Genomic DNA, 22,852 nt, shown 5'->3' on the forward strand with positions numbered 1-22,852 from the left:
AACTGCCTTCTTTTGATAAATTTTGCCTCTTTTTAATCAAGGACTAAAGATAGTTTAGCAATAGTCATTCAACTGTTTTATTACCCAATTTAGAGGTTTCCTCAACAGTCCAGTGGAGAAATTCAGGAAAAGCAAATGAAATTTTAAAATGCGGTCACCAGGGGCACCTGGGTGGCTCAATCAGTTAAGTGTCTGACTTGGTTTTGGCTCAGGTCACAATCTCATGGGTTGTGGAATCAAGCCCTGCATTGGGCTTCTTGCTCAGCAGGGAGTCTGCTTGAAAGATTCTCTCCCTCTGCCCCTCCCCATGCTCCTGCTCTCTCTCTTTCAAAATAAAGAAATAAATCTTTAAAATCTGGTCACCAATAAACAAGCAAACAAAAACAAAACAACCACACCCACTCCTAGAACTATCTGACCCATTCGTTCAAAGAGCTTCCAGTGGACTCCTGTATACTTTTAAATTTGACCCCAAAAAAACAAAAAAACCATACAAGATTTCATAAGAAATCAAAGCACAGAACGTAGCTCTAGAAAATACTCTATTGCTTAACTGATACCTCACCAGTTATCACACTAAGTGGAAAATGAGGAGAAAAACAAATTGTAGTGCAGGTTTTGAATGCTTGTCCTACCACAGCCTAACTGAAAGAAAAGTTCACAAGAAACATGCTCAAAAATCATTTAGAATAAAATTCGTTTCTTAAATACAGCATTTTAAATTGTCCAAGTGATACAATTCTAAGATATCAACTATTTATTATCTCTTTAACTGACTAATGCAACTGGATTCCATTAACATCTAATCTTTGCCTAATTCAATTCTAAGAAACTCATTTAAGTTAAAAGACCATAAAGAAAGAATAAAATGCTGTATTTTTGCATTCCTACAATTCAACAGCAACAGAATCAAATTTTTTCAGGATGTGAGCAAACATGCCATACTTCAGGTTAAAAGCATATTCTATTCCAAAATTAGCAGTGAAAATAAGCTCGAAAAGAAATGACTTCCCAGCCTTGAATTCAGTGGCATTAATATTAATGACAATCCCGCTCATTTCAAAAGCATGTCCCAGAGTGTTTATATTATGAAAAATGGCTCTGGAATGTCATCTTCAGTAAATTTGAAATTGTTTAATCTGAGGTTTTTCTAGATTTGTAACAGCTGCACTTGTGTTTACAACTATAATACGATCTTTACAGCATGGCACTCCTTTACACATTTTTTAGATCTGGTTGGTACAAACATGTTGTACTGATCAATGGAAATGAGTTTGGTATCTCTCGATAGCTACAAATTTGGTCAGAATAAAGTTTTGTTTTGGATTAACATTGTACAACAAATGCATCATAGACCTTCAGAAGTTTTATGGTATTGGTTACAGAAGGATAGGACAAAAACTTCCATTCATATACAAACATTTGGAAAATGACTCAATTTGTGTTTGTGGAATTCAAATTTTGTTTGGGGAGAAGATACGCATATCAAATACACTGTGGATCTAATTTGTTTGCTGGCATTCACGGAGGGTCTCAGGGCAAGTTACCAAGCAGAAAGTGGTTAGGCAGTATTCAAAAACCTACATTTCTTCTAATATCTTTATTTACACAGTAGAAAAATGCAACAAAAAAGTCTGCCAAAGACTTGTTTAAGAATGTTTCAACAGGGAGCATCAGCAATTCTTAGCCATGGGGCTGCTGGTGCAATGAGAAAAGCACCAGACCAGAGTCAGTTTCGGGGGTTACAGTCAACAGCTTCGCCACTAACCTCAGTTTCTTTCTCTGTAAACATTTCAAAGAGAAGTTATTATTGAAGGTGAAGGTTTTCTGCTAAAATAAGTTGACTCTGGGTAACCAGAAATGCCCGGCTCTTTTAGAAACTGAAAAGATTATCATACCATAATAATTCAGACATATTTAAAAGCTACACAAACAGAAGTAACCCCACAAGTTCTTCAGCACTACCCTCTTTTGGGGCTATTTCTGAGGAACTCCTAATCCTGGTCGAAATTAATTTTTTGAAAAGCCTCCACTCTATTTTTCCTCTTTTTTAAATGCCTCTCTTACCTTGGCACATGTGGTTACTATAAGGATCACATACAATCTATGTGAGGATAATTTGTAAAATGCAAAATACATTTAACAGGGCTTATGACCAAAGTGGTGCTACAAATAAACCAAGAAAACAAGTTAAAAAAAAAAAATCCATGTTTACAAAATCAATAAAATTTTTAAAAAATCAATAGGACAAAAGCTCTGATTTCTGAAGGATATACAGCACATTATTGTTCAGGCATAATGATAAACTTTTCTCTATAAACATGAAACTTCGAACTCACCAGAGAACAAAGATTACTGTAGCAATTTCCATAAGAAGTATGATAAATTTGTTCGGAATTACCTTTTTTCCCCCGTAGGTATTACTTTAACAACTGAATGCATTTCAAAATGATTCAAGTGTTACTAAATTACTTTAGACAAAGGTCATAAATTCAAATGTCCAGAATGGGTAAGTTAAATGAGTAAAGCCATCAAAAGGGCTTGAGGCTACTGGAAGACAAAGCACCATCCAAAGAAGACAGCCAGAATTTAGCTCCCGCCAGCTGCTGCCAAAGGAGAAGTCAGGTTTAGTTGTCCTACTGCTTTAATAAAAACCCAGAAAATATGGATTTTTTAAAGGCGAAACTGCTTAGTGTTTAAATGTTAGCGAATGACTCAAAAAATCTTAAACATCATGCAAGCCACACAAAAGTTAAATGCAAAGCAGTTCTATTCTCTCCTTTATTATTTCTACCATGTTCGTTTCATATGGATGTATTTAAAATACCATTACAAGGCAGAAAAGAACTTTCGTGACTTTTTTTAATGCTTCTATTAGGCTACGACTTAAGCCGATAAATTCAACAGGGTTCATTTTCTTTTTTTCTTAAAGCAAAATTAGTTTGTAATGTTATATTAACTTCAGCTTCATGTGCACACCATATAAACTACAAAGTGATCACCACAGTAAGCCTAGTTACCATCCATGACCACATAATTGCTCTGTTCACCCATTTCATCCACCCCATAACCAACTTCCCTTCTGATGACCCCAATCTATTCTCCATATCTGGAGTTTTTGTTTTGTTTCTTGTTTCATTTTTTAGATTCCATATATAAATAAAGTCATATATTTGTCGTTCTCTGACTTATTTCATTAGGATAATACCCTCAGATCCATCCATGTTGTTAAAAATAGCACAATTTCATTCTTTTTTATGGCTGAGCGGTATTCCATTGTCTATATACTACATCTTCTTTATCCATTCATCTGATGAATACACACAGTTGTTTCCATATAACTGCAATGAACACCGGATGCAATATATCTTTTGAATTAGTGTTTCATCTTCTTCAGATAAATACCAAGAAGTGGAACAGCTGGATCATATGGTAGTTCTATTTCTAATTTTATAAGGAAGCTCCATACTGTTTTCTTTAGTGGCTGCACCAATTTACATTCCCACCAGCAGTGCACAATTCTCCACATCCTCTCAAAAACTTTTTAAATAATAGCCATTCTAACAGGTATGAAGTAATATATCACTGTGGTTTTAATTTGCATTTCCTTGATAGTGATGTAGAATATCTTTTCATGAGCTTGTTGGCCACCTATATATTTTCTCTGGAAATATGTCTATTCTGATACACTGCCCATTTTTCAATCAAAATGTTTGGCTTCTTTGCTATTGACTTGCTTGAGTTCTGTATATATTTTGGATGTTAACCCCTTAACAGATGTATGATTTGCAAATATTTTCTACCATTCAGTAGGTTGCCTTTTCATTTCGATGGCTTCCTTTGCTGTGCAGAAGCTTTTCAGTTCGATGTACTCCCATTTGTTCATTTTTGCTTTTGAAGTCAAATCCAAAAATTAAATGTCAAGACCAGTGTCAAGGAACTTACCACCTATATTTTCTTCTAGGAGTTTTATGGTTTCAGGTCTTACACTCAAGCTTTTAATCCATTTTGAGTTAATTTTTGTGTATGGTACAAGATAGTGCTCTAGTTTCATTATTTTGCATGTGGCTATCCAGTTTCACCAACACCATTTTTGAAGAGACTTTCTCCATTGCAATGCTTAGCTCCTTTTCAGAAATTAATTGACCATATACATGTAGGTTTAATCTGGGCTATTCTGTCCATCAATGTGCCTGTCTTAATGCCAATAACTTACTATTTTGATTACCATAGCTTTGTAATATAGTTTGAAATCAGAAAGCATGATACCTCCAGCTTTGCTCTTCCTTCCCAAGATTGCTTTGGCTATTCAGGGTCTTTTGTGGTTCCACACAAATCTTTAAATTATTTGTTCTATTTCTGTGAAAAATATTGAAAAATTTTGATAGAGACTGCACTGAATCTATAGATTGCTTTGGGAGATATGGGCATTTTTAACAATATTAATTCCTCTAATCCATCAGCATGGAATATCTTCCCACCTTCCTCAACTTCTTTCATCAAGGTCTTATAGTTTACAGTGTACAGATCTTTTGCCTTCTTGGTTAAATTTATTCATAGGAAGGGGCACCTTGCTGGTTCAATCAGTTAAGTGTCTGACTCTTGATTTGAGCTCAGGTCATGATCTCAGGGTCCTGGGATCGAGCCCCCATGTCCAGTTCCATGCTTAGCAGGGAATCTGCTTAAGGATTCTCTCTCTCCCTCTCCCTCTGCCCTTCCCCCTGCTTGCATGCTCTCTCTCTCTAAAATAAATAAATAAATCTTTTAAAAAATTCATTCATGGGTATTTTATTCTTTTATTTGCAATTATAAATGGGATTTCTTCTTTTTCTGCTACTTTATTACTCACGTATAGAAATGCAACAGATTTCTGCATATTGATTTTGTATCGTGCAATTTTATTGAATTCATTTACTAGTTCTAACAGTTATTTTGAGAATCTTTAGGGCTTTCTATATATAGTGTCAGCTCCTGCAATTAGTGCTTTCTCCTTTTTTTTTCTCTTTTCCAATTTGGATGCCTTTTATTTGCTTTTCTTGCCTAACTGCTGTGGCTAGGGCTTCCATTCTATGTTGAATAAAGTGGCAAGAGTAGAGATTGTTGTCTTGTTCCTGATCTTCAGCTTTTTACTGTTGAGTATGATGTCAGCTGTGAGTTTGTCATAGATGGCACTTATTATGTTGAGGTACATAATATCCTCTATTCCCACTTTGTTGAGAGTCTTATAAACAATGTTGAGTTTTGTCAAATGTTTTTCCTGCATCTATTGAAATGATCATGATTTTTATTCTTCAATTTGTTAATATGGCATATCACACTGATTGACTTGTTGCTATTGAACCATCCTTGCATCGCTGGAATAAAGCTCTTTGATCCTGATGTATGATCCTTTTGAGATATTTTTTCATTTGTTTTGCTAATATTGTGTTGAGGATTTTTACATCTAAGTTCATGAGAAATATTGGCCTGTAATTTTCTGTTTACTGTGTCTTTGTCTGGTTTTGATATCATGGTAATGCTGGCCTCATAACATGAGTTTGAAAGTGTTCTCTCTTCAATTTTTTGGAAGACTTTGAGAAGAACAGGTAGTAAATCTGCTCTGAATATTTGGTGGAATTCACCAGTGAAGCTATCTCATCCTGGACTTTTGTTTGTTGGGAGTTCTTTCATGAGCAATTCAATCTCCTCACTAATAATAAGCTTATTCAGATTTCTAATTTTTTCATGATTCAGTCTAAGAAGATTATGCTTCTAGGAATTTATTCATTTCTTCTAGGCCGTCCAGATTGTTGGCATATAACTGTTCATAGCAGTCTTTTATGATCCTTTGTATTTCTGTGATATCAGTTTTAACTTCTCTTTAATTTCTGATTTTACTTGAGCCCTCTATTTTTCTTAGTGAGTCTAGCTAGAGTTTGGGTATTTTGTTATCTTTTCAAAGAACTAGCTCTTAATCTCACTGACCAATTATTTTATTTTTTTTTTAGTTTCTATTTCATTTATCTCCACTGTGATCTTTATTATTTCATCCTTCAACTACCTTTGGGCTTTGTTTACTATTCTTTTTTAAATTCCTTTAAGTGAAAAGTTAGATGGTTTGATATTTTTCCTGTTTCTTTAGGTGGCCTATATCACTATAAACTTCCCTTTTAAAACTGCTTTTGCTATACTCCATAGATTTTGCAATATTCTATGTCCATTTTTATTTGTTTCAAGGTATTTTTTCATTTCCATTTTGATTTCTTTGTTGAGCTAACAGTTGTTAAGTAGCATACTGTTTAATCTCCACATTTTGGTATTTTTTTCTTTTTTTTTTTTTTCTTGTAATTGATTTGCAGTTTTATACCACTGTGGTCAGAAAAGATGCTTCATATGATTCCAATCTTCCTAAATTTTGAGATTTGTTTGTGGCCTAAGATGTGATATATCCTGAGAATGTTCCATGTGCACTTGAGAAAAATGTGTATTCTGTTGCTTTAGATGGAATGTTCTGTACGTATGTACATATTAAGTTCATCTGGCCTAATGGGTCATTTAAGGCCAATGTTTCCTTATTGAATTTTTTTTTTTGGTCTGGATAATCTATGCATGGATGTAAGTAGGCTACTAAAGTCCCCTACTGTTATTGCATTGCTGTCAATTTCTCCCTGTAAGTCTGTTAATATTTGCTTTGTATTTGTAGGCACTCCTATGTTGAGTGCACAAATATTTTAAAATGTTACATCTTCTTAAATTGACCCCTTTGTCGCTATGTAATGCCCTTCTTTGTACTTTATTACAGTTTGTTTTAAAATCTACATTGTCTGATATAAAGTATAGCTACAAAACCTTTTTGTTTTCATTTACATGGAGTATCCTTCTCCATCCATTTTCAATCTGTGTATGTGTTTAGATGTGAAGTGAGTCTTTTATAAACAATATATTTAGATGAGTCTTGGTTTTTTTTTAATCCATTTAGCCACTGTATGCCTTTTGATTGGAGAATTTAATCCATCTATATTTAAGGTAATTATTGGTGAGTATGCACTTATTGCCATTCTGTTAACTGTTTTCTGGCTGTTTTTTTGTAGTTCCTCTCTTTTCCTTTCTTCTTCTCTTCCCTTGTGGTTTGATGACTTTCTGTACTGTTATATTTACATTCATTTCTCATTATCTTTTGTACATGTATTAACAGGTTTTTGCTTTCTGGTTACCATGAAGTTCACATATAACAGCCTGTATATATAACAGTCTATTTTATGTTGGTAGCAACTTAAGTTTTGAACGCATTCTAAAAGCTCTCATTTTCACTATCCCCCCCCCAACATTTTATGTTTTGATATCTTCTTTTACGCCTATTTACCTTTCCAACATTTATTCATGATAAGAACTCTCAACAATATAGGAAGGAAAGTTCTTCAACCTGATAAGGATCATTAATGAAAAACTTATATCTAACATCATACCTACTGGTAAAGGATTAGATACTTTCCCCTTAAGATCAGAAACAAGTCAAGAATGTCCACTCTCCCCACTTCCATTCAGCAAGGTACGGGAAGATTTAGGCAAAAAAAAAAAAAAAAAAAAAGTATCCAAATGCAAAAGGAAAAATAAAATTGTCTATATTGACAGGTGACATGACAGTGTATGTAGAAAATTCTAAGGAATTCACAAAAAAACCTGCCTGAAGTAATAAACAAGATTGCGTGATACTAGGTCAATATACAAAAAACCAACTGTATTTGCATTTTCATATACTGGCAATGAACAATTCAAAAATGAAATACGAAAAACAATTCTATTCACAATAGCATCAAAAAGGAAACATTAAGAAATAAAATTAACAAAAGGGCAAGACCTGTACAATGATAATTACAAAACAATGCTCAAAGAAATTAAAGATCTAAACAAATGAAAAGACATTCCATATTCATGTTCTTACATTTCTCCCCCAAAAGAGATCTACAGAGTCAATGCAATTTCTATCAAAATCCATCACAGCAGGCTTTTTGGGGGGAAAAAAATGACAAGATGATACTAAAACTTAACATGGAAATGTAAGGAACCCAGAATAGCCAAAACAATTTGAAAAAGAGTGAAAACACTGGAAGACTTTAATTACCCAATTTCAAAATTTACTATAAAGCTACCATAATTAAGACAGTGTGGTGCTGGTATAAAAATAGGCAGATCACTGAAACAGAAATGAGAGTTGAGGAATAATTTATGGTCAACTGATTTTTTTTTTAAGATTTTATTTATTTACTTGAGAGAAAGAGCTTGCATGCATGGGGTGGCGGGGGCGGAGGGGCAGAGAGAGGAGAGAGTCTCAAGCACACTTTGTGCAAAGCATGGACCCTGACACAGGACTTGCTCTCATGACCCTGAGATCCTAACCTGAGCCGAAACCAAGAGCTGGACACAATTGAGCCATCCAGATGCCCCTATAGCAAACTGATTTTTGATAAAGGTGGGGAAGGGTTTTTTTCAACAAATAGTGCTGACACAACTGGATATACACGTACATAAAAGATTAATTTGGATCCATATCTCATACCATACACAAAAGTTTATGGAAATTAGTCATAAACCTAAGATATGATCCAAAAAAAGAAAAAAAAACTGATAAAATGGACTTCCTCAAAATTAAAACTTTTGTACTTCAAAAGATACCATGAAGAAAATGAAAAGACAAGTAACAGAATGAGAGAAATTATTTGCAAAACATGTGTCTGATAATGGGCTTCTATTCAGAATATACAAAGAATGCTTACAACCCAATAATTAGACAATCAGATGTGAAAATGTGCTAAGGAAACTGAAGTCAAAATTGGAACTGGGAAGCCATGCAAGGAGGGCTTTCACATAGACCCATTTATTGCAGCTTGCTTAGTCCAGCAGGAAGAAAGATTTCCCCTCTGCACAGCAACAAGCTGCAGGCACCCAACAACAGCAACCATCCTTAACTGTAGCCAATGAGAGGCTGTCACCACTTCACTTACCTACAGCCAAGGAGAAGCCACCAACATTGTGAACTCTCATATTCTTCCAATGAACTTTGTTCAAAACAACCCCTCCAAATTCCTCCTTTCCTCTATAAAAGGATGCTCCCCTCCATTGTTCTCAGGATTTGCCTATGGTTCACCATAGTTTCCCTCTCTTGAATTGCAATTCCTCTGCTATTTCCAAATAAACTTGATTTTGCTGGCTGATCACTTAAATTTTTCTTTTAAAAAGGTTGACATTTCGTGGTGTAAGAAGTGGGATCTGAAGGCAATGAACCCCAGAGGAACTAACGACCCTTAGAACCACATGTGGCACCCACTGGTACCCCTCATGCTCTCTGCTTGAGTTGTCTCCTTCCTCTCAGTTTGTAAGTCTTCTCTCAGATTCAAGATCCCTCCTTTTGGCTGAGCTCTCCAATCTTATTGGTGATCTGTTTTCTTGAAGGTATACTCCTTTTAATGATACCCATTTATATTCTGAACCTCTGGTTTTGAAGTATGAGAAGATCCCAATCCTCTAAATTCTCTCAAGAGGGTCCTCCTTCTGGGATCCCGGTCAGTTTTATGTTCAAAAACTACAGTCCCTCCTCTTGTGCATCTTTTTTTTTTTCTTAAAGATTTTATTTATTTGACAGAGAGAGAAAGAGCACAAGTAGGGGGAGCAACAGGCAGCGGAGAGGGAGAAGCGGCTTCCCGCTGAGCAGGGAGCCCTATGCGGGGCTTGATCCCAGGACTCTGGGATCATGACCTGAGCCAAAGGCAGATGCTTAACGACTGAGCCACCCAGGTGCCCCCCTCTTGTGCGTCCCTAACTAAGTGGGACAATTTACAGATAATTTACAACTCCAAAGGCCATCATGGGGAACCTTCCATCACCCAAACTTGTACTTTTCAGAACCAAATTAGAAGACCACAGCTCTGAAATAAAACAGACTAAATGGGATCCTTATCTTAATTGCTACCTGGAGGTTTCCATACGTATCCAAGATTTTAAAATCATCTCTTTACAAAATACCATTTCCAAATTAACTGAGGTGAACAATTGAAAGAAGACCCAAAAAAGCTTCTAAGGCCTCTTTTTCCCTTCCCTTGTGCTTTGTCTCTGCTGCCAGCTTCTTTTCCTTTTGTACCATCCCCATCTTCTTTACACCCTCCACTTTCTCATTCTGATCCCCTCACTGAACTTTTCTTTTTCTCAAAATCTCTCCCCACTTCCTGCTCCCCTGAACCTATTAAAACCTGCCCCTTTAAAATCAGACCCTCTGTCGACCCAAATGCTAAACCCTTAATTTCTTATGTTACCTGGACTAAAGTTGAATTACAAGGCACAAAGATTTTCCCAAAGTAACTAAAGATCCCCATAGATTTGCTGAGGAATTTAGTATAGTCATTCAAACTTATCAACCTGGTTTCTCTGGTTTATACCATATGTTTGTTAGCGAAGGCCAGGCCCAACACTGGATGAAAACTACCAAATGGAATGATCCCAAGAAGTCTAGAATTACAACATGGGGACAAAGAAACCCTTGCTGCCTTATATATGATCAGGCTTGGGGAATTGCCAAGCGACTCCTTCTGATAATTCTTAGGGCTTTCCCAAGCCAGCTGATTGGAATATGATTCAAGCTTGTACCCAGAAGCCCAATGAGCCCATGCATGATTATTAGAGCCAGCTCCAAATTATCTTTAAAGAAAATTCTGGTCTTCCTTTGGATATTTAGTCCACCTGTATAGCCTTTAACTCTATGTTCATTAACAGGCTGAACTGGGATTTTTTCATTCTTTAAAAGGACCAGGATGGAATGAAAAAGTATGTCCACTGCAGATTGAGCTGATTTAGCAAACAAGGTCACCTACATCCTAGAAGATTCAAATAAAAGAAAGACCCCTAAATCCCTTCATTTGAACTCCAATAAATGAAGGCTCCTAAACAAAACCATAACCCTCCTGGTCTCTGCCATTATTTCAAAAAGCCAAAACACTGGAAGACTGCTACAAGCTTAAGTGCTCCAGGCACCATCAGCCCTCTAACCATCCAATGTCCTCCTAATGCCCAGTGATGGAACTCCAAACTACAAGGACTTTTCCAGTCCTTTCCCTTAACTGACCTGGAGAAACTACTCTCCATTTGCGGAATGAATCTCTCTGTACTTACTGATACTAGAGCTACACTCTCAGTGCTCAACTCCACTGCCATTAAATAGCCGCTGCCTCAGAGTACTAGAACAGTTCAAACAGTGGGAGTCTCTAACAAATTTCAACAGGTTCTTATCTCTAAACCTATACCTTTTTGCTTAGGCCTTTAAAGATACCCACCTTTTTCTCCTGAGTTTCCCTGACCCTATTCATTTATTGGGCCAAGATTTCTTAGAAAAATATCATGCTGGGATTTTTCTTCCAATAGGTGGAAATAATTCTAGATTTTGACAGCAGCAACCAAAACAGCCAACTAGATAAGTTAAATGACCCTTCAACATCTCTTATTTGCTGTGTCTCTGATATCAATATAGCTATCCCAAGAACACTAATCATTTGTCCCTAATGGATCAGCTACCATCCTCTCTACAGCAAAATCCTCAATTGATATTTACAGAATCCACAGTGCACCTCCTGTTAAAGATCCACAGATTCCTCAAAATCTCTCCTCAGAATTAATCAATACCCTAATAAATAAAGAAGCCCTTCAAGGCATTAAGCCAATAATAGAAGGCTATAAGACCCAGGGCCTCATTATCTCCTGCACCAGGCACTACAACACCATTTTACCTGTGAAGAAATCAAATGGCCACAGATGGAAGCTCATCAGGACCTCTGAGCCATAAACAATATTGTCATTGCTTGACCACTCTGTTGTCCCCAATTCCACCTTATCAGCCTCCATCCCTACTGAAGGCAAATTTTCTTCCTTGATTAATGTAGTGTTTTCTTCAATATCCCAATAAATAAAACTAGTAAATATCTTTTCACCTTTTCTTGGGAAGAACAGCAATATACCTGTACAGTAATGCCCCAGAGTTTCATGGAAAGCCCTTAATTCTCAACAAACTTTAAAGACTGACCCAGATGATATCAAGTTCCCTGGAGAATCCACTTAAATACAATATGTGGATGACTTACTTCTCTGCTCCTCTTCCCAAGCCTCCTCACAAGATGGTAGCATCCATTTGCTAAAACTCCAAGCCAAAAAGGGATAGAAAGTCTCTTTAAAAAAATTACAATTTGTTCAAACTTAAATTTGATACTTAGGAATTTAACCTTAGAACAAGGACTGCATCTAAGATCATACAGGCTTCATGGCACCCTTAACTTCTCAAAGCCCAAAACCAAACTTCAGCTGTGAGGTTTTCTCAGGTTGGCAGACTATTGTTGCAACTGGATCCCAAACTTTTCCCTTATAGCCCAACCTTCATAAACCTTGTTTAAAAACTTCTAAACCTAGGAAGATTTAGATGACATGATTTTTCAAATCTTAAAACATTTGGTTTAATAACCATCCCCCGCCCCAATTATCAATTCTCTTTCTTTGTGGTATATGAAAAAGGGAACGCCCTTAGGGTACTCACCCAAAAATATGAAGATCACCACCAACCCACAGGACATTACAGACAACAACTAAATCCTGTAGCCCAGGGATATCCCCCTTCCTCATAGCTATACCCGCCACTGCCCTTCTTGTAAAGGCCACTAGGGAGTAATCATGGGATCCCCTTTAACCATCTTTGTGCCACATGCTGTCAAAGCTCTTCTTAACTCCCATCATACTCAACATCTTTCATTAAGCCATTTCAGTTCCTATGAAATCATTCGTTAACTGCCCCTTACATTACTCTTGTTCACTGTAGTAACCTTAATCCTGCTAATCTTCTCCCCTCCTCTACTGATGAAAGCCTCCACAACTGCTAAATACTGACAAATCACCTTCCGACCCACATGATGATTTACAGAAAACTTCAGATAACACTGACTTTTCATTGCTCACCGATGGTTCTGATTTGAAAGATGAAAATGGTAAATATTGTGCTGAGTATGCAATATCAACTTTTGAAATAACAGAAGCAGCACCTTTGCTTTTGGCTATTTCAGTCCATCAAGCCAAATTATAAGCACTCTTTAAGCCTGTATCCTAGACAAGGGCAAAATTGCAACATTTGCACTGAGAGTAGACATGCCTCTGGAGTGGCTCACGATTTTGGAATGTTATATAAACAACATGGCTTTTTTACTTCCAGCGGAGATAAAATTAAAAACGGCTCTTACCTTCAGTAATTATTGGATGCCATATTCTTACCTGCTGCTTTGGCTATTATTAAGGTCCAGGGGCATTCTAAGCTTGACTCTCCGAAAGGTAAAGGAAATCACCTCACTGACATTTCCACAAAAAATGCTGCCCTCAAAGGGTCCAAAAGTCAAACCTCTGTTATGGTCCAAAGGAACTCACCTCCAAATGGCAGTCTGGTGAAACTGACTAGAGACACCAACAATCAGCACCAGAAAAGGAAAAACAATATTGGCAATCAAATGGTGGCTGGTATGATAAAAAGAGAAACTTGTGTTTGGGGCCAAATAAAAACTCAGTCCCACCAGAAATTCTTTAATTCTATTTTTTATTCCCTTTTAAAATTAACATACAATAAGCAATGTTATATTAGTTTCAAATGTATAATACAATGATTCAACACTACTATACATTGTTCAGTATTCATCAAGATAAGTGTACCTCTTAATTCCCTTATTTATTTCACCCATCCCTTCATCCACCTCCCCTCTGGCAACTACCAATTTGTTCTCTGTACTTAAGAGTCTGTTTTTTTCTCTTTTTTCTTTGTTCGTTCATTTGTTTTTGTTTTGTTTCTTAAATTCCATGTAAGAGTAAAAATCATGGTATGTCTTTTTCTGCCTTATTTCACTCAGCATTATACCCTCTAGGTACATCCATGTTGTTGCAAATGGAGAGATCTCTTCTTTATGGCTGAGTAATATTCCACTGTGTGTGTGTGTGTGTGTGTGTGTGTGTGTGTGTGTACACACATATATACACATCACACCTTCATCCATTCATGGACACGGGCTATTTCCATACCTTGGCTATTGTAAATAATGCTGCAATAAACATAGGGTGCATATATCTTTTCAAAATGTATACGTTTTTTCTTTGGGTAAACAGCAGTAGTGGGATTACTGAATCATGTGATAATTCTATTTTTAATATTTCAAGGAAACTCCATACTGTTTTTCACAATGGTTACACGAATCGGCCTACCCACCAACAGTGCACAAGGGTTCCTTTTCCTCCACATCCTCATGAACACGTGTTATTTCCTGTCTTTTTGATTTGATCCATTCTCACAAGTATAAGGTGATATCCCATGGCGAGTTTGATTTGCATTTCCCTGATGGCTAGTGATACTGAGCATCTTTTCATATGTCTGTTGGCCATCTGTACGTCTTCTTTGGAGGAATGTCTATTCAGGTCCTCTGCCCATTTTTCATTGGATTTTTTTTTTTTTTTTTTTTTGGTGTTGAATTGTATAAGTTCTGTATATACTTCAGATATTAACCCCTTGTTGGATATGCCATTTGCAAATACCTTCTCCCATTCAGTACATTGCCTTTTTGTTTTGTTAATGGTTTCCTTCACTGTGCAAAAGCTTTTTATTTTGATGCAGTCCCAATAGTTTATTTTTACTTTTGTTTCCCTTGCCTCAGGAGACATACCTAGAAAAATGTTTCTATGGCCAATGTCAAATTACTGCCTGTTTTCTTCTAGGAATTTTATGGTTTCAGGTCTCACATTTAGGTCTTTAGTCCATCTTTAGTTTATTTTTAAAGTTTCTATTATTGACCACTGTACATGCACTAAACCAGTGGTCTATGGATAAAATGATAAGGTTTCTGAAATAATACTAGTGGGGAAATATTAACAAAGCCACAAAAAAGGCCTAGTCTTATTGCCCCACCTGCCCAAAATACAATTCAGGGAAACCTATCCTTACTGCTCCTGGGCACTTTAAATTGCCTAATGAACCACTTGAAGTTTGGAAAATTGACTTTATTCAGCTACCCCCATCTCATGGGTACAAATATGTCTTGACAATATAGCTTCCCACTTGGTCAGAGCCTTTCCATGTAGACAAGCTACTTTCCTATTCAGTAACTAAAATCCTACTGGGGGGAGAGGGAATCATCCCTACCTGAGGAACTCCTCTTAAGCCCTACAGTGACCAAGAAACTCATTTTATTGGTCAAATATTATGGTGAGTCTGTGATAGCTGGCCAGTTCTGTAGCATTTTCACTGTCACTTTTCATCCTTCATATCCTTCACTTATCATCCTTGGTCTTCAGGACTAACCGAACAAATCAGCACTATCAAAACTCAATTGGCAAAATTTGTGGAAAACTTCCAAACACCCTGGACAAAAGAACTGCCTTAGTCCTTCCCAATCTCAGACCCACCTCTTTTGGAACCCACAAGTTCTCATCTTTGAGATAATTATTGAGTGCCCTATGCATCCAGCTTCAGCATTTTTTTGACCCACATCTAATAAAAGGAGATATATTTTAGTATTGCAAAGGTCTAATTACATCTCTTGAAAACAATAATGCACTAACAGAGCAATCTTTTCACAACATGTTCCCAGAAGATGAAGACCCCAAGCACCACACCCTATAGCCTGGGTATTTCATTTATTAGAAAGGACATCTCCAAAAAGACTCTTCAACCACACTAGAAATGTAATTACTGACCAATTCTTGTGCCAGCAAACTCCATGGAGTTGACTACTGGATCCATGTGTCTCATCTAAGGAAAGCCTCAAACCCTGACTAAATCTGCACACCAAGTGACGACCTAAAATTAAGAATTTCCAGGAATCGAAGCAAACAACAGCTGAATCTGTTTTCCCAAGACGATGAGGATAGACCTGTACAATCTCCTCTTTCTGCTTTTTCTCACCTTATTTTCTTCTTCTCTATGCTGGAGGGACAATGCCCCTGTTTGCATTTTGTAGAAGGCACTTTAAGGCAACAGGCTTGAGCAATGGAAACTTGACCAAGGCAAAAGGGTCCACAGCAACCACCTGGCCACCCACCTCAAAATACCCATAAGCCCTAACTGACCAAAGGGCTACCTACAACCAGGCACAGTTATCAAAAAAGGGAAAATTTCATGTCCCCATACCTCCTCACCTTCCACCTTTAAAAACAGTCCCCCCCCTACTACCTCGTGGCAGTCTCTCCTTTCCTGTCTTGCCCACTGCTCCCTTGCGGTGTATCAAATAAACTTCTTTTGCCTTTGTTCTGCCTCAGGTGAATCCTTTCATCGCCCACACTGCTGGCCTCCACCCCATCAAGTCACCTCACATTTTAGGGGCCCCCATCCGACTGGAAGAGACACATTTCCCAATCCCTGGCAAAAGGGGAAAATATTTCACACTGCTGGATCTGTCATCAGAAACCCAAATCTGTCCATGACAGCTGTCAACCTTTAGTCTTGCCTGTAGCCAACTTTTCCTTCATCTCTGATGAACCACTAACTATACCCTCACCCTTCAGGGTCTTTCTTTTTTTTTTTTTCTTCAAACAAACTTCTTTAAAAATTTAAATCCAATTAATTAACATATAATGTATTATTTGTTTCATAGGTAGAGATCAGAGACTCATCAGTCTTATATAATACCCAGTGTTCATTACATCACCCAGTTACCCCAACCCCCATAAGATTCTCTTAATCAAAGGAAACAAACTGAGGGTTGCTGGAGGGGAGGGAGGTGAGTGTATTTCTTTCTAAGTCAAACTTCTACAACCAGGTTTTCCCGTACCTTGCTTTGACCCGACCCCTTGTCATAACTCTAGTTACACCCACTCCCTTTATACAGTTGCCCATTCTCACTACTTCACGTCTACTTGCTGTAGCAAAATAACCCCCTTTTGTATGGCCTTCAAGAACCAAGTTCACAGAATAAGACGGAGTCTCCCTAAATATTCCCTAAATACCAATGACCCTGGGCTCAAAAGCGCCAACTGAATAATCCCAATTAACACCACCTGTTGCACATGGACAAATCCTCCAAAGTAGAAACCCAATCACACAAAATTGGGGAACAAGTACATTAGCTACAATAAATTCCACCTGAAGATCTAAGGTCCTCCGCTCTCTTCAGCTGGTCACTTTCGGGTTTGGGCTTCTGGTTCAGGACCATTATATAAACTAGCGTCATTATTCTGCTCCTCATATCATTCTGCATCATCATTTTTAAGCTTTGTACCTTTTGCCTGTCAAAACCTTGTAGAAAGGACATATCCAACACAGTGATGCTGCCTCAACACTTCAAGATATCTCCAATGTCTATAATCTTATAAGATATAGACTTTGAATAGGAAATAACCTGAGAGTTCTCTTTCCCACTATTTCTTGTTACTCAAATGTGGCTTCAATGGCTTCCAATCTGTGCACCTCCCTCTGAAGTGGGACATGACATACAGGAAAGTTCCTTCCTGGCACCAAAGGACAAAAACAATTCTAACAAGGAACAGATGGCTCAACTTTTGATCAGTGATGCTAACAAAGGTTTGAAAAGATGTAAGGGAAACCTAACTCAAAATTGTTACTTTGAAACCATGAAGAGATGACTCACACACATATCATTTGTTCCAGCTTGCACAGTCCAGCTGTAAGAAGGAAGGTTTGCTCTCTGCCCAGCAACAAGCTGCCCTCACCTACAGCCAATGAGAAGCTGCCACCACTTCAAATTCTCATTTTCTTCCAATGAACTTTTGTTCAAAACAGACCCTCCCAAACTTCCTCCTTTCCTCTATAAAAGGACATGCCTACTTTGCTCTCGGGACTTGCCTGTGGTTCACCATACTTTGCTTGTCCTAAATTGCAGTTCCTCAGCTGTTGCCGAATAAGCCTGATTTTGCTGCCTGAATCACCTTCTACTTTTAATAGGTTGACATAACCCAATTTAAAAATGGACAAAAGGTTTCAATAGATATTTCAAAAGTTACATAGAAACTGCTAATATGGGGGCGCCTGGGTAGCACAGTTGTTAAACGTCTGCCTTCGGCTCAGGGCATGATCCCAGCATTCTGGGACCAAGCCCCACATCAGGCTCCTCCGCTGGGAGCCTGCTTCTTCCTCTCCCACTCCCCCTGCTTGTGTTCCCTCTCTCACTGGCTGTCTCTCTGTCAAATAAATAAATAAAATCTTAAAAAAAGAAAAAAGAAAAAAACTGCTAATATACACATGAAAATAGATTCAACATCACTGGCCAATAGGGAAATACAAATTAAAACCACAATGAGACACTACTTTCACACCCACTAGGATGGCTACTTTAGAAAGACACAATTGGGGCGCCTGGGTGGCACAGTCGTTAAGCGTCTGCCTTCGGCTCAGGGCGTGATCCTGGCGTTCTGGGATCGAGCCCCACGTCAGGCTCCTCAGCTATGAGCCTGCTTCTTCCTCTCCCACTCCCCCTGCTTGTGTTCCCTCTCTCCCTGGCTGTCTCTCTGTCAATTAGATAAATAAAATCTTTAAAAAAATAAATAAATAAATAAATAAAATAAAATAAATAAAAATAAAAAGACACAATTAACAAATGAAGTTCTGGAAAAATTAAAATGCCCATACATTGCTGGTGGGAATATAATACGGTACAGCCGCATTGGAAAAGTCTGGCAGTTTCTTAAAATGTTAAACACGAACTTAGTATACAACCCAGCAATTCCACTCATAAGTATCCATCCAAGAAAAATGAAAACATATGTCCAAAGGCTTGCACATGAATGCCCACAGCAGCATTATCCAAAAAGTAGAAGTAACTCAAGTGTCCACCAACTGATGAACAGATGAACAAAATATGGTATATCCGTACAATGGGATACTATTCAGCAATAAACATGAACTACTGATACATGCTCAAAATGGATGAATCTCAAAAACATCATGCTAAGTGAAAGAAGCCAAGACAGCACTTATTTTATGAATCCATTTATATGAAATGCCCAAAAGCTAATCTATAGAGAAGAAAGCAAATCAATGGTTCCCTGACTGCCTAGCTGAAAGCCACAGCTAGGATCAACTATGAACTTGCATGTACAAACTTGTTGGGTGGTATAAATGTTCTAAAAATGAATTGTAATAATCATGGCACAATTCCAAAAACTTAAATTTACTAAAAATCACTTAATTCTTTAGAAAACAGAGTATACGGTGTCAAAAAGGTGATTTCCATATGAGCTCTGCCTCCCTATAACTAGAGAAAGGTACCAGGAAGATTATAGACGTTCCTCTATCAGAGATCCTAACACGAAATGATTTCTACATACCCAGCAGAACTTAGGAAGAGCTTAAGAGAATAGACCAGTTAACATTGCAAGGTCTCTGACAAATGGAGTCCAAAAAAAAAAAAAAAAAAGGATGACTTTTAGAAGATAAAATGCTCAAGATTTGTAGTGTTATCTAACTTTTCTGATAAATTTTTAAGTTTTTTCTTCTCTATTTCTACTACATTTTTATTAAAGCACTGTAAACCCAATGTACTTCTCCCATAGGTGTTCTTTCATATTAAAGTCAGTCATTCAGGATCCATACACAAGAATAGAGAATATACATACCCCAACCTAAAATTTTATAAATCCATTTGGTACTGATTTTGAGCCTGATTTGAGACTCCACCACTACCAACTTGGAACTGCCACACCATGTGAGATTTTTCTGGCGCTCTCTGTGGCCTAGGTAATCAATCCAACTTTCTACTGGTCAGGCTGGCCTCCTTCTAGCTGGATTTCATAAATACAAAATTTGTATAATTGTTACTGGAACTACTTGCTGAAATATGGAACTGGTTTAAAATATCATTTATTTTAAAATGTACATGCACAGTTTCACATACATGCAGCAACACATCTTTCACACCCAGCCAATCAATCAAGTTAATGCTTTTTATTAGAGAACAAAAAATTCCAATATAGTTTGCCTTTCTTTTCTGGAACCTTAGTAAATGTTTTTCAAGAAATCAAGAGGAATACGACTGAATAATGAAAAAGATGAATTAGAATGTAATATATACTAAAGTATAATTAGCCCAATTCTAAACAAGCCGGGCCTAACTTTAACTCTGGGGAAAGAGGTCTCTAATAGGACTAGGAAAAACAAATTCTATTTTGAGACAGTCTTTCTTGTATACGCATATGAATGCTTCTTTCCCTGTGAATCTGGCACAGTCCATTGTACTGAAACATCAGTTTGATTTAAGTTTAATGAATAAAGTCACAATGAACATGTTTTCTATCTAAGCTTATGTAATAAATAATCCCAACACATGGTATGAATTCTATCATTTGTAACCTTTCCTCCCCTCTTTAAGGGAATGAGAAAAGATTCTCAGCTGCACATCCCTGAAAGTGAGTGACATCCATAAATAGCTGAAGTTGGGTGGCCCAAAAGTGCCATGCTCACGTGATAAATGGTAAGTCAATCACATCACAGTTAAGATGCACTAAATGGACAAGTTATAATGAAACCGGGAGTCAGGGAGCTTTCCAACAGTTTCAGGTTAGGATAAAAGTACTGGCATATAGTGGTCTTTGCCAAAAAATTCCTCGTCCTTAAAATTCTGGCCTCAAATTTCTCATGTTTCAAAAAGTCCTAATCTTTTCCTCCTCCAGACTTCTAACCCATACAACATGACCACAGAAGGTTCAGGGTTGTAAAAGCGCCCACGTAAATACAAAAAAGCAAGCCAAGAAGCAACACCTCCCAAAAAAATCTCTCAGGGATTTGGACGCGATTTGGCCGGGCAAAGAAAGGGAGTTGCGGGGAAACGGTCGACCATCAGAACCTTCCTCCCCTCGTGCGATGAAAGGCCTGGAGGGCGGGAGGGGTAACAGCCGCGCCCCAGGCTTCTCTAATTGGGTCTCGCCCCCTCCCAGCGCCCTGGAGGCAGGGGGACGAAGAGCAAGCGGCCAGCTATAAAGGGTGATGGGTTAGAAGAGGCGGGCTTTTCACAGCTCCCACGGATCCGGGGTGAAGAAATTCACCTTTCCACCTCTCCTTTTAAGCAGACATAGCTGCCAGCGTTCAATGAACAAAAAGAACCGAAACGCCCATTCCCAGGTCTCACCGCTCTGCGGGCTCCCTTCCGCGTGACCCCTGCGCCGGCTCCACCCCCGGGCCGGCCCCGCCCTCTGGGCCCGCCCCTCGCCCGCCGCCCCGCCCCTCCGCGGGCTGGCGCCACCTCAAGCCTCTACCCACCTCCTCTCCTCAGCCCCGGCACACGGCGGGGGCTCCGCGCACCCACCTAGATGCGCAAAGCACGGCGAATGTTCTCGCGAGTCTTCCCTCCCTACTCTCCCCCTCCCCACCCCCATCCCTAGGCTGACGTGTCGGCCAGACCCCCGAGGGAAGCAGCCGCCTTCGCTCTCGTTCTGCGGCCTCTCTCTTACCAGGTGGTCTGCGCCAGAGCTGCTTCAGCAGTTTGGGCAGTGGCAGAAAGGACGCCTCCGCCCGGGTTCTGTGGCTTGCAAATTTGGCTTTGCCCCGTACTGGTTTTTTGTTTTGTTTGACTTTTTTGGAATTTTCCCGCGGTCGCTCAGCAGTGGAGCGGCGCTCGCGCGCTCTAGCCCCGCAGTGCACTCTGGGGCCTGGCGAGAGGTGCCGCGCGCTCCCGCGGCATCGCGGGAAAATTGCGATGAATCTCGCGCTCGTGGGGGAGGGACGGAGTCTAGCTCCGGCTCGGCCGGAAGTCGGCACGGCCCGGCGCGCTGCAGGGACCGTGGGGAAGCTGCGGCTACCTTAGCCTTCTTGGGTCGGTCGTGGAGTCACGGGCGAGAACTAGACAGCGGGAGAGACCCGGGGAGGAGAAACCTGGGGTTTTCAATCAGGTTGTTGCCTAGGTGTTACGAGATTAAATCCAAAATGCAGAGGACGTGAAATGGAAATACGTTTTTTAAAAGGAAAATTGAGCCTTTATCAAGGGGTAAAACTTCTAAACAAGGCCTAGCATATGGTTTTCTAGCTGTGGTCATACACAAAAAAGGAATCTTTTGGGGGTTAATAACCCTTCCTATCCCCTCCCAATCAACTCCATACAGCGTGAATCGGTTTCAGATAAGTTCAATGAAACTACTTAAATAAAAGCGTTTTCCGTAAAGTTCCATTCCTGTTAATAGTATAGCTTGTCTTGGTGAATTTTTTTTCTTTTTATTCTTTAATTTAGTGCATGGAGGTTTTTCATAGATGTTTAAGTTGTAAAAAGAAATAATCTGAGGAACCTAACCATAAGCTTTAGATGTTTTAAAATCAGTGTCTCATAATCTTAAAACTACAATTTAATGGGTGCTTTCAAAAAAAACTTACAAGGCAGAGTATGCATGTAATAAAAATATTCAAACACTTCCAGCCTTCTGCAATGAAGGAATAACCACTTTATATAAGAAGAAATTGAATACAGGGATTAGGTTACATCAAGCTTACACAGGTCCTAGGTGACAAACTTAGCATGTAGGTTAGTGGTAGCAACAATCTTTTTTTTTTAATAAAGGGAGACACAAAAGGAACCCAATCCAGAATTTGAGACAAAATAGGAAGAATCTGTGGCTGTATTAAGGAATCAGATGTTAAATCCATTCTTGAAAATATTCCCTGCCCACTCAAGAGGTCTGTGCTGTATTGATGGGTGAATGGTTCATTGTGGGTAAATCCAAAGTAGAGCCTATGTAGAGAGATACATGCTTGAGTGACACTCATCATGACACCCTGGCCATAAGGAGAAAGTCATTGTGTTTGTGGTGACAAATGTGAGCAAGTTAATATTTAAGACTTGCTTCTGCCAACAAAGGAAACAAGCTGTTTATGTCCTTAGAG

The 22,852-nt window shown here is 38.6% G+C and overlaps 1 protein-coding gene across 3 annotated transcripts in view; it reads right to left on the reverse strand.

Annotated features, from left to right (window-relative positions):
• Positions 1-21,661, reverse strand: part of FANCC (FA complementation group C) — a 269,377-nt gene extending 247,716 nt beyond the window's left edge. For 2 of the 3 annotated variants that reach the window (XM_087858797.1, XM_087858798.1), the window contains exon 1: positions 21,433-21,661. The gene's annotated coding sequence lies outside the window, so the exon portion shown is untranslated. The remainder of the gene's footprint in view (positions 1-21,432) is intronic. The other variant, XM_045780982.2, reaches the window with a different exon arrangement.
• Between the last annotated feature and the right edge of the window lie 1,191 nt (positions 21,662-22,852).

Source organism: Ursus americanus, chromosome 34 (genome assembly GCF_024610735.1).
Source record: "Ursus americanus isolate L20-20 chromosome 34, mUrsAme1.1.p, whole genome shotgun sequence".
Classification (NCBI taxonomy): Eukaryota; Metazoa; Chordata; class Mammalia; order Carnivora; family Ursidae; genus Ursus; species Ursus americanus.